This window comes from Rhinoraja longicauda, chromosome 6, assembly GCF_053455715.1.
Source record: "Rhinoraja longicauda isolate Sanriku21f chromosome 6, sRhiLon1.1, whole genome shotgun sequence".
NCBI lineage: Eukaryota > Metazoa > Chordata > Chondrichthyes > Rajiformes > Arhynchobatidae > Rhinoraja > Rhinoraja longicauda.
In genome coordinates, this window is record NC_135958.1 from 40,114,620 (window position 1) to 40,127,077 (window position 12,458).

Here is a 12,458-nt window from a genome sequence, read left to right on the forward strand (position 1 = left end):
GAATGACTTGTCTTTCTGCTTGTTTCCTGCAAGGAAGTGAATCATCTTGAGAGGCACAGGCAGCGACAAGTAGCTGCTAACTTCCAGTACACATTATCTGAAACCAGTGTGCAGTGTCGCTCAGCGGGCTTGCAACGATATCCTCCGTCAAACCTTCTTAACATTTTATTTATCCCTGATTTTTAAGTTATAAAGACCAGCTTCAATTCATTTCCTGGTGCAATATCACACTGCCGAATATCCACAAAATACAGTTATATCCAGTTTATTTTATTGCCATGTGTACCGAGGTACAGTGAAAAGCTTTTGTTGCGTGCTTTCCAGTCAGGGGATATTTCCCCTGTTGGGCGGGTCTAGAACCACAGGGGTCAATGGCTTAGGAGAAGTGGCCACACATTGAAGGCAATTGAGGAGGACGTTCTCTCAGATGCCATTTCTCTTTGGGCTTCTCTACTCAAGAGAGCTGTGAAGATTGTGTCGCTGTGTATTCAAGGCTTGGGGTAATCAAGGGTTACTGGAATGGAACAGTAAAATGGAGGTGAAGTCAATAAGATCAGCTGTGATCTTATAGAATGGCAGAGCAGGCTCAAGGGGCCAACTAAGCTGCTCTTGTTTTCAGTACATATGCTCTTATATTTCTAATTATACTTTGGACAACATCAGTTATAAATCAGAATACCCCCTGTGTTTTTGTGTGTAGGAGCAAACGGAAAGGCCATGTGGAGTTGGTGTTCGAAGTAATGTGCGATTGAGAAGGGTCTCGACCCAAAACGTCAGCCATTCCTTCTCTCCAGAGATGCTGCCTGTCCCGCTGAGATACTCCAGCTTTTTGTGTCTATGTGCAATTTATTAAAACTGGTGCGCCCCAACGACGCCTGGCCTTTCCATTTTTTCCCCTGCAGTGTGAACCTGATTAAGTGGGCCAAGAGGGACACCACTGAGTTGAACAGCTGAGAAGTCATTGCCGCTTACAAGGCTTATCTTACAGTAAATGGTTTTAAATGAAGCAGCAAAGATCATGAATAGAGACTAAAGATCTTAACTGTGCACGTATTTTGTAAAATTATCCATTGATCAGTGGAGTCCAAGTGCGGACTTGAAGATTGCATGTTTCCTCTGCAGGTCAACAAGGACATGGATACGGCCACAGAACAGAAGGAGGCAATGGTCTGGAGCCCATTAACCATCCTTACATGAGGTAGGTGCTTGGGATTAAGGATGTCCTTCAACCCCATTTGAACAACTTACTTTAGTCTATCCAATAGCTCCATTACCACAATAATAGCAACACCACAAGATTTACTATCCCAGCAGCTTCTTTCCATTTTGCAGAACAAGCAGTCATTTTTGGGGAAAGTACTTATCTTTTTCTTGCATATTTTTATTCATTTATGAAATTGCCTGAAGTTACGACCAAGTAAAGGTTTGGTGATTGCTTCTCGTGTGATCAGCTTCCATTGCACAGGGGAGTATTTGAGAAATTTTCCAGTGTACTCCTGCCCTGGACGATGATGATTAAAATATTCTGAAGCGATGAAGCTGTAGTCATGACAAGTAAATATTATGAGTTTAAAGATGAACGCATGCCTGGAATTTATTTTTTTATTGTTTTAGTTGACCGTGGAAAACTTTCAGTAATGCAGCAATGGCAATTATGATAGAGCTTTGCTGATCTATTGAAGACAACTAAATTTGTGCTATCAGCTCATGGGTTTTCATGCCTGATAAATTCTAGAGCTATTTACTGCAACCTCAAGTTTTTTGCGCACATTAAAACAAAAAATTGCAAGTTCTTTGGACTTTAAGACACAGGTTTTTACCTTTAGTGCATCAGGGTTAAACATTGAACATGAAATAGAAACATAGAAACATAGAAAATTGGTGCAGGAGGAGGCCATTCGGCCCTTCGAGCCAGCACCGCCATTCATTGTGATCATGGCTGATCGTCCACAATCAATAACCCGTGCCTGCCTTCTCCCCATATCCCTTGATGCCACTAGCCCCTAGAGCTCTATCTAACTCTCTCTTAAATCCATCCAGTGATTTGACCTCCACTGCCCTCTGTGGCAGAGAATTCCACAAATTCACAACTCTCTAGGTGAAAAAGTTCCTTCTCACCTCAGTTTTAAATGGCCTCCCCTGTATTCTAAGACTGTGGCCCCTGGTTCTGGACTCACCCAGCATTGGGAACATTTTTCCTGCATCTAGCCTGTCCAGTCCTTTTATAATTTTATACGTTTCTGTAAGATATCTGGCAGATCAGTATCAGACATCAAACTAATTTCCCTTGTCATTGGAACCAGAGGAACTGGGGCTCAATGGCACTTTCCAGATCCTTCGGGCTACCCGTCTAAGCCTGTCCTATCATTCCTCACATAAATCCTTCACTGCTAAAGCCATACATATGTGAGTACCCTTGTGTACTTACACAAGGCCTGAAGGTGTGAATCAATAAAGGAATCCAGAGGGAGCAATGATATTTTTATGTGTAGGAAGGAATTGCAGATGCTGCTTTAAACCGAAGGTAGACACAAAAAGCTGGAGTAATTCACAGATTTCACCTAGCTCCCAGCTGACAATGGCCTGTTTCCTTTATCATCGTCACTTTTTTGCATATTTTATTCATTTCTTCCATATCTCTCTCTATCAACATCTATATCTCTCGTTTCCCTTTGCAATGTGAAGAAGGGTCTCGACTCGAAACGTCACCTATTCCTTTTCTCCAGAGATGCTGTCTGACCCGCTGAGTTACTCATATGTTTGTGTCTACCACCGCCAGCTACGGCCTAACATTGAGGAGTTGGCGGCCTTTGCTGGAGAGTGTTTTTTGAGAACTCCACCGCGATCCCTTTGCCAGGTGTCGGCCTCTGAGCTCCAAGCGTGGGTGCTTGCGGACTTGACATCATGGAGCCCGCTGCCTCTGGTCAGAGACCGCCATCCGGATCCCCAAGCCGCGGGGGTTTCGACCGCCCCGACACGGGGGTTTCGATCGCCCCAATGCGGGGTGGTTTGACTGCCCTGACCGCGGCAGAAAAAGAGGAAGTAGATGGACCTTTTTGCCTTCCATCACTGTGAGGAATGTGGGGAATCAGCTGTGGTGGATGTTTATGCTAACTTTTATGCTGTTGTGTGTCTTGTTGCTTTTGTTTCGTATGGCTGTATGGTAATTCGCAGATCAATGTACCTTGATTGGTACATGTGACAATAGACGACCTTTGAAACCTTTGAATCGCAGGTAACAATGTCAGAGTACAGGAGGGAGATTGATAGTCGGATTGAATGAGGTCATGCAAAAATCTTGCTCTCAACGTCAGCAAGACCACAGAGCTGATTGTTGACTTCAGGAAAGATAAGCCCAGAATCTATAAAACTGTGGTCATTGACAGAACAACAGTGGAGAGAGTCAACAGCTTCAAGTTCCTGGGTGTGCACATCTCTGAAGATTTGCCCTCATTGATACAATCACAAATAAAGCTCAGAATTAAAGGACAATCCTTTAGGAAGACGTTGAGAAGGAATTTCTTTAGTCAGAGGATGGTGAATTTGTCAAATAGTTTGCCACAGAAGGCTGTGGAGCCCAAGTCAATGGATATTTTTAAGGCAGAGATAGATAGATTCTTGATTAGTACAGGTATCAGGGGTTATGGGGAGATGGCAGGAGAATGGGGTTGTGAGGGAGAGATAGATCACCCATGATTGAATGGCGGAGCAGACTTGATGGGGCGAATGGCCTAATGACCTTATGATCAATGTCCTACTTGTTCAGAAGACTGAGGAGATTCGGTGTGTTGCTGAATACACTGTCAAACCTGTACAGGCGTACGGTGAGAGCACAGTGACAGCTTGCATCATGGCCGGCTTCGGTAACTCGAACGCCCTAGACCGCGTAGGCTGCAGACAGCAGCACACATTGCCCCATCCATCGCACGCTTCAAATAGGCAGTGAATATCATCACAGATCCACACCACCCTGGCCTTGCTCCCACCTTGTTACTGCAATCAGGAAAAGCCTACAGCAGCACGAGAACTGTGATCTCCAGACTCAAAAACAGCTCCTTTCCGACAACCGTCATGCCATTGATCACAGCACAACACTAACCACTAAGCCACCAAGGACATACCTTTAGAAAGGAGATGAGGAGGCATTTCTCTAGTCGGAGGGTGTTGCATCTGTGGAATTCATTGCCACAGGTGGCTGTGGAGGCCAAGCCAAGGAACATTTTCAAGGCAGAAATTGATAGATTCTTGTTTAGTAAGGGTGAGAGGTTATGGGGAGAAGCCAGGAGAATGGGGATGAGGGGGAGAGATAGATCAGCCATGATTGAATGGCAGAGTAAACTTGATGGGCCAAATGGCCTAATTCTGCTCCTGCAACCTATGAAGTTATGAACCACAGTACCAGCTCAGTAACAACAGTCTGATACTGACTTTTTTTTTTGGTTGTCTGAGGACTTTGATTTTGCACAATTATGGTCTAGTTACCCACTATTATTATAACCATATAACCATATAACAACTACAGCATGGAAACAGGCCCGTTCGGCCCTACCAGTCCACGCCGACCACTCTCTCTGACCTAGTCTCATCTACCTGCACTCAGACCATAACCCTCTAATCCCCTCCTATCCATATACCTATCCAATTTACTCTTAAATAATAAAATCGAGCCAGCCTCCACCACTTCCACCGGAAGCCCATTCCATACAGCCACCACCCTCTGAGTAAAGAAGTTACCCCTCATGTTACCCCTAAACTTTTGTCCCTCAATTCTGAAGCTATGTCCCCTTGTTGGAATCTTCCCCACTCTCAAAGGGAAAAGCCTACCCACGTCAACTCTGTCCGTCCCTCTCAAAATTTAAAAAACCTCTATCAAGTCCCCCCTCAGCCTTCTACGCTCCAAAGAATAAAGACCCAACCTGTTCAACCTCTCTCTGTAGGCTAAGTGCTGAAACCCAGGCAACATTCTAGTAAATCTCCTCTGTACCCTCTCCATTTTGTCGACATCCTTCCTATAATTTGGCGACCAGAACTGCACACCATACTCCAGATTCGGCCTCACCAATGCCCTGTACAATTTTAACATTACATCCCAACTTCTATACTCGATGCTCTGATTTATAAAGGCAAGCATACCAAACGCCTTCTTCACCACCCTATCCACATGAGATTCCACCTTCAGGAAACAATGCACAGTTATTCCCAGATCCCTCTGTTCCACTGCATTCCTCAATTCCCTACCATTTACCCTGTACGTCCTATTTTGATTTGTCCTACCAAAATGCAGCACCTCACACTTATCAGCATTAAACTCCATCTGCCATCTTTCAGCCCACCCTTCCAAAAGGCCCAAGTCTCTCTGTAGACTTTGAAACTCTACTTCATTATTAACTACACCACCTATCTTAGTATCATCTGCATATTTACTAATCCAATTTGCCACACCATCATCCAGATCATTAATGTAAATGACAAACAACAGTGGACCCAACACAGATCCTTGGGGTACTCCACTAGACACTGGCCTCCAACCTGACATACAATTGTCAACCATTACCCTCTGGTATCTCCCATTCAGCCATTGTTGAATCCATCTTGCAACCTCACTATTAATACCCAAAGATTTAACCTTCTTAATCAACCATTCATGTGGAACCTTGTCAAATGCCTTACTGAAGTCCATATAGACAACATCCACAGCCTTGCCCTTATCAATTTCCATGGTAACCTCTTCAAAAAATTCAAGAAGATTAGTCAAACATGACCTTCCAGGCACAAATCCATGTTGACTGTTTCTAATCAGGCCTTGTTTATCCAAATAATTATATATATTGTTCCTAAGTATCTTTTCCATTAATTTTCCCACCACAGACGTCAAACTAACAGGTCTATAATTGCTAGGTTTACTTTTAGAACCTTTTTTAAACAAAGGCACAACATGCGCAATGCGCCAATCTTCCGGCACCATCCCCGTTTCTAATGACGTTTGAAATATTTCCGTCATAGCCCCTGCTATTTCTGCACTAACTTCCCTCAATGTTCTAGGGAATATCCTATCAGGACCTGGAGACTTATCCACTTTTATATTTTTCAAAAGTGTCCGTACCTCCTCTTCTTTAATCCTCATAATTTCCATCACTACTCTACTTGTTTCGCTTACCTCACATAATTCAATATCTTTCTCCTCGGTAAATACCGAAGAAAAGAAATTGTTTAATATCTCCCCCATTTCTTCCGGCTCAGCACGTAGCTGTCCACTCTGACTCTCTAATGGACCAATTTTATCCCTCACTATCCTTTTGCTATTGACATATCTGTAGAACCCCTTGGAGTTTACTTTTACATTACTTGCCAAAGCAGCCTCATATCTTTTTTTCGCTTTTCTAATTTCCTTCTTAAGATTCCTTTTACATTCTTTATATTCCTCAAGAACCTCATTTACTCCCTGCCGCTTATATTTATTGTATATCTCCCTCTTTTTCCGAACCAAGTGTCCAATTTCCCTGGAAAACCACGGCTCTTTCAAATTATTATTCTTTCCTTTCCATCGAACAGGGACATAAAGACTCTGTACTCTCAAAATTTCACCTTTAAATATCCTCCATTTCTCTATTATATCCTTTTCATAAAACAAAAATTTCCATTTCACTCCTTTTAAATCCTTTCTCATCTCCTCAAAATTAGCCTTTCTCCAATCCAAAATCGCAACCCTTGGTCCAGATTTGACCTTCTTCATAATGATATTGAAACTAATGGCATTGTGATCACTAGACCCAAAGTGCTCCTCAACACATACCTCCGTCACCTGACCCATCTCATTTCCTAACAGGAGGTCCAACACTGCCCCTTCTCTGGTAGGCACCTCTACGTATTGCTGCAAAAAACTATCCTGCACACATTTTACAAACTCCAAACCATCCAGCCCTTTAACAGAATGTGATTCCCAGTTTATATACGGAAAATTGAAATCACCCACAATCACTACTCTGTGCTTACTACTAATATCTGCTATCTCCTTACATATTTGCTCTTCCAATTCTCGTTCCCTATTTGGCGGTCTATAATACACCCCTATAAGTGTTGCTAAACCTTTCTCATTTCTGAGTTCCACCCAAACAGCCTCCCTAATCGAGCCTTCTAGTCTGTCCTGCCAAAGCACTGCTGTGATATCCTCCCTGACAAGCAATGCAACACCCCCACCTCTTGCCCCTCCGATTCTATCACATCTGAAACAATGTTGATTATTGATTTCCTGTATTATTGACTACTGTATATTTACTTGTTGTGTCAGTGCACTAATGAACCTGTAAAGTTACAGCAAGTAATCATTCATTGTTCCCTTGCCAGTACATGTGACGATTAAACACTTGTGACTTAAAGCAAGTAATTGAAAACATAATCTAAACTGAACCTAAATTGCAAGTGCTACCATGGTTTAGTCAAAGTGTGCAAACTCCACACAGAGCGCACGCGTGGTCAGGATCAATCCTGGGGTCTCTGGCGCTGTGCTAAGGGTATCACAGCTTTGTACATATCCCAAATGTTTCGTTAACTGTATCAATATTCCCACTTGCTTAATGATAGCCTGAGCTAAGCAAGGGGTCTCTGTCTAACAACAATAATGATAACAAGGGATGCTGAGCCAATGCTGAAATGTTATGAAGGTTAAGAAGGATCAAGCTGGAGAGGGTACAGAGAAGATGTACGAGGATGTTGCCAGGACTAGAGGGTCTGAGCTATTGAGAGGTTGAGCAAGCTGGGACTTCAATTCTATCCTGTTCAACACATACCACCTGTGGCTTGTCTTCCTGTGACCACAGAATTTCAGTGCATTGCATTGAAACCTCGACACAGAGGCTACTCGGACTCACCAGTCATGTTCGTGTGTGTCTTCCAAATGCTTCATTCCCTGGAGCGCAGGAGGATGAGGGGTGATCTTTGTGAGGTGTATAAGATCATGAGAGGAATAGATCGGGTAGATGCACAGCGAAGGTATTTATTCACAAAATGGTGGAGTAACTCAGCGGGTCAGGCAGCATCTCAGGAGAGAAGGAATGGGTGACGTTTCGGGTCGAGACCCTTCTTCAGACTGATGTCAGGGGTGCGGGACAAAGGAAGGATATAGGTGGAGACAGGAAGACAGTGGGAGATCACGGGAAGGGGGAGGGGAAGAGAGGTTCAGAGGAACTATCTAAAATTGGAGAAGTCAATGTTCATATCACTGGGCTGCAAGCTGCCCAGGTGAAATATGAGGTGCTGTTCCTCCAATTTGCACAGATTTCCTCCAAAGATGCACAGAATCTCTTGCCCAGAGTAGGGGAATCGTGGATCAGAGGACATGGGTTTATGGTGAAAGGGAAAAGATTTAATAGAATCTGAGGGGTGACTTTTTCACAGAAAGTGTGGTGGAATTTTTGGGACAAGCTGTCGGAGGAGGTAGTTGAGGCAGGGACTATCCCAACATTTAAGAAACAGTTAGACAGGTACATGGATAGGACAGGTTTGGAGGGTTATGGACCAAATACAGGCAGGTGGGACTAGTGTAGCTGGGACATTGTTGGCCGGTGTGGGCAAGTTGGGCCGAAGGGCCTGTTTCCACACTGTATCACTCTATGACTCTATGATTCTATGTTTATTGACGTGATGGGTTTTGTGAAGACTTAAAGATGAGAACTGATGGGTTGAGTGGTATGGGTGGAGGTTTCAGATGATCTATACCAGATTCAATAGTCTAAAAGACACAATGAAGGTCAGATTAGACAAGGTTTTCAAGTTGTGTGGGGTGTGGCTGCAGAAGTGTTTGTTATTAAAAACAAAGATTTTGAAATATAATAATTAGTGGATGAGGGGACTTTAATTATGTTAGGCTAATGGCAATGAGAAAATAGGAATCCAAAAATAAACACAGAATTGTGGAAATTCACAGCAGGTCAGACAGGAGCTATGGAGGCAAAATCAGATTTGATTAATGAGCTTTACTTACATAATTATCCTGCAACATGACCTATGTTTCTCCATAGATGTTGCCACACTTTCTGAAAGTTTCCAGCGCTTATTATTCTATTTAATAGACAATAGACAATAGGTGCAGGAGGAGGCCATTCGGCCCTTCGAGCCAGCACCGCCATTCAATGTGATCATGGCTGATCATTCTCAATCAGTACCCCGTTCCTGCCTTCTCCCCATACCCCCTGACTCTGCTATCCTTAAGAGCCCTATCCAGCTCTCTCTTGAATACATTCAGAGAATTGGCCTCCACTGCCTTCTGAGGCAGAGAATTCCACAGATTCACAACTCTCTGACTGAAAAAGTTTTTCCTCATCTCAGTTCTAAGTGGCCTACCCCTTATTCTTAAACTGTGACCCTTGTTCTGGACTCCCCCAACATTAGGAACATGTTTCCTGCCTCTAACGTATCCAACCCCTTAATAATCATACGTTTCGATAAGATCTCCTCTCATCCTTCTAAATTCCAGTGTATACAAACCTCGTCGCTCCAGTCTTTCAACATATGACAGTCCCGCCATTCCGGGAATGAACCTAGTAAACCTACGCTGCACGCCCTCAATAGCAAGAATATCCTTCCTCAAATTTGGAGACCAAAACTGCACACAGATAAACAACATCAAAAGTGGGTGTACTGAAAATGCCTAATAAGTGCCTTTAGTTTTCAGAGACAAGACAATGATGACATTTTCACCTTGTGTGTTTTTAATATGTTAATATATCTGTTAACTATTTCGCACAAGCACATTCATATTGTTGCAGAATTTAGCACTGCGCCATTACATGCCAACGTTGCCTCCTGGTAAATAAAACTGCTGCAAATAAATAGAAATAAGTTCAGACACAAAATGCTGGAGTAACTCAGCGGGACAGGAGCATCTCTGGACTTCTTGCATTTGAGGCAGCAGAAGTTATGTAACGCCATCCAGGCGCTGTAGCCAGTGCAATGTGCTGTTGTCGAGGGCCGTGAGGTCTACCCCTCCACCAGGGGGCCGGAGGACAGTGCAGTCGAACATGCCGTGCTGCGCTTTTTGATGGTCTGCTCCACACACGCAGGCTGCTGATGGACCTAACCCCCAACGATGCATGAACCGGCCGACCCCTGTGCGGAGCCGGTTCAGGGCGACCCACTCTTTGCGGGGCGTGTCCGTAGGGCTGTGGTGTTCGGTGCGACAGTGAATTGAGGAGGTGGCGATGTCTGGTTCTCCATGCTCCTAGTATGTTGAAACCGGGCCACAGAGGGTCGCTGCGTGATGGGAGAAAGGGTGACGAGATGACAGGCGTTGAGGTCCCAGTTGCTGTGAATCCTGGGCGAGGTGGTGCAAAGGATGTTTGGTGTCCGATGGGGCCTTGCCCACCAGCCTATGAGTGAAGAACTCTCTGCGAAGCTTGGCGGGTGCGATACCTGCGAGCACCGGCAGGAGATCCGTCGGAGTAGGGCGTAGGCAGCCAGTGATGATCCGCATGGTGTCGTTGAGGGTGGTGTCTAGCTTGCTGGTATGAGCGCTGCGGCACCATGCTGGGGCGGCGTACTCAGCGGCGCTGTACATGAGTGCAAGAGCACTGGTTCGAAGAGTAGATGTCCTGGCGCCCCATGACGATCCTGGCAAGCAACGCAGGAGGTTGTTCCGTGCCGAGACTTTAGCACGGAGAGCTTCAAGGTGTTGCTTGTGGGTCAGCTGCCGATCCAGTTTCACCCCGAGGGATGTAGGAAATGGGTTGTAGGGTTGGGGTGACCCATTGAGGGTGACGGTTAGCTGGCGTTGAGCTTCCTTGTTGTTCAGGTGAAAGGCCGTTGTGGTGGTTTTTGCCACACTCAGTTTTAGTCTCCAGGTCTTAAGGCAGCCCGCGACAAGTTCCATATCCGCCGAGAGCACATCCTCCACATTTGACCAGCTCTTGTCCGAGTGCAGTAGGGCCAAGTCATCTGCGTATCCATACTGGCGCGAGGTCGTGCGTGGCAGATCGCTGATATAGTCATTGAAGAGCATGGGGGCCAGTACCGAGCCTTGGGGGACTCTGTTTCTTAGGCGTCACAGTCGGCTAGATTGTCCGTCGCTGGTCTTGAGTACAAAACTGCGGTTGGCAAGGATGTTGGCAAGGAGCCGCACTGAATGACGGTCAGGGATGGTTCAGAGGAGCTTCAAGATCAGGCCCTGGTGCCACACTGTATCACAGGCGGCGGTGAGGCCCACCAGATCAGGCCCTGGTGCCACATGGTATCATAGGCGGCGGTGAGGCCCACCAGATCAGGCCCTGGTGCCACACTGTATCACAGGCGGCGGTGAGGCCCACCAGGGTGATGCCCACTTTGTCACCCTTTTCCAAACTGTCTTCGATGTCATTGACCAGCTTGACTATTTGGTGGGTGGTGCAGTGTCCACGATGAAATCCGGCTTGTTCAGCGGGTAGTTGAGGGTCAACGATTGGATGGAGCCGGGCCAGGCGAAGCCATTCGAGGAGCTTGTATGGGACACAGAGGAGTGAGATGGGCCGATAGTTCCTTGGGTCGTCCGCAGGCTTGTTTGGTTTTGGTAGCGCAATGAAGGTGACCTTCCGCCAGATCTTCGGAATGGACTGACCAATGAGGCAAGAGGAGTAGAACTCATGGATCCAGGCCAGGCATTTAGGACCGCAGTGTTTCAGGAATCCATCCAATCATTGACCTCAACTACCCGCTGAACAAGCCGGATTTCATCGTGGACACTGCACCACCCACCAAATAGTTCCAAAATGGCGGCGCTGCCCTAGCAGCTGCGGCTTACCTGCAGTCCATTTGTCTTTGTGTTTTTGTTGTTTTTTTGTCTTAATTGTAGTTGTGATGTGGTGTTTTTCTGTTTGTGTACTATGTGTGTATGTGGGGGGGAGGGGGGGAACTGTAAAATTGTAAATATGTGTCCCTTCCGAACGGAGATCCGACCTTTGTTTCTTTGATGGATGTTTCTTTTTTGTGTGTTTTGGGGGTTGTGTAATTTTAATGCCTATTTAATGCTTTTATTGTTGGACTGTGGGTGACTGAATTTCGTCCAATATTGGATGACAAATAAAGCTATCTTGAATCTTGAATCTTGAATCTTGAATTCTGGGGGGATGTTATCAGGACCCTGGGCTTTTCCACATTTCAGTTGAGAGATGACAGAAGAAAGTTCTGCAGAGGAAAAGGGTGCTGACCGTTCAAGGGTGCCCAATCAGTGCCTGGAGCTTTCCAAAGATTAGTGGATTCCTGTTTGACAGAACGAATGTGGTTCTTGTCTGCGTCTTTGGAGTGGCCGTTGTCCAGGAACTGGTGGGCAATGGAGTTGGCCGTGACAGGGCAATGCTTTGGGCGGGTACTTCGACCGGTGAGGCGATTGAAGGTCTTCCACGCCACCCTACTGGAGTGTGTGAATTCGATTCCTTGGACTGCACCAGGTGGCGCTGCACTAGAAGACTGGGCCTCAGCCACTGGCGTTCAAC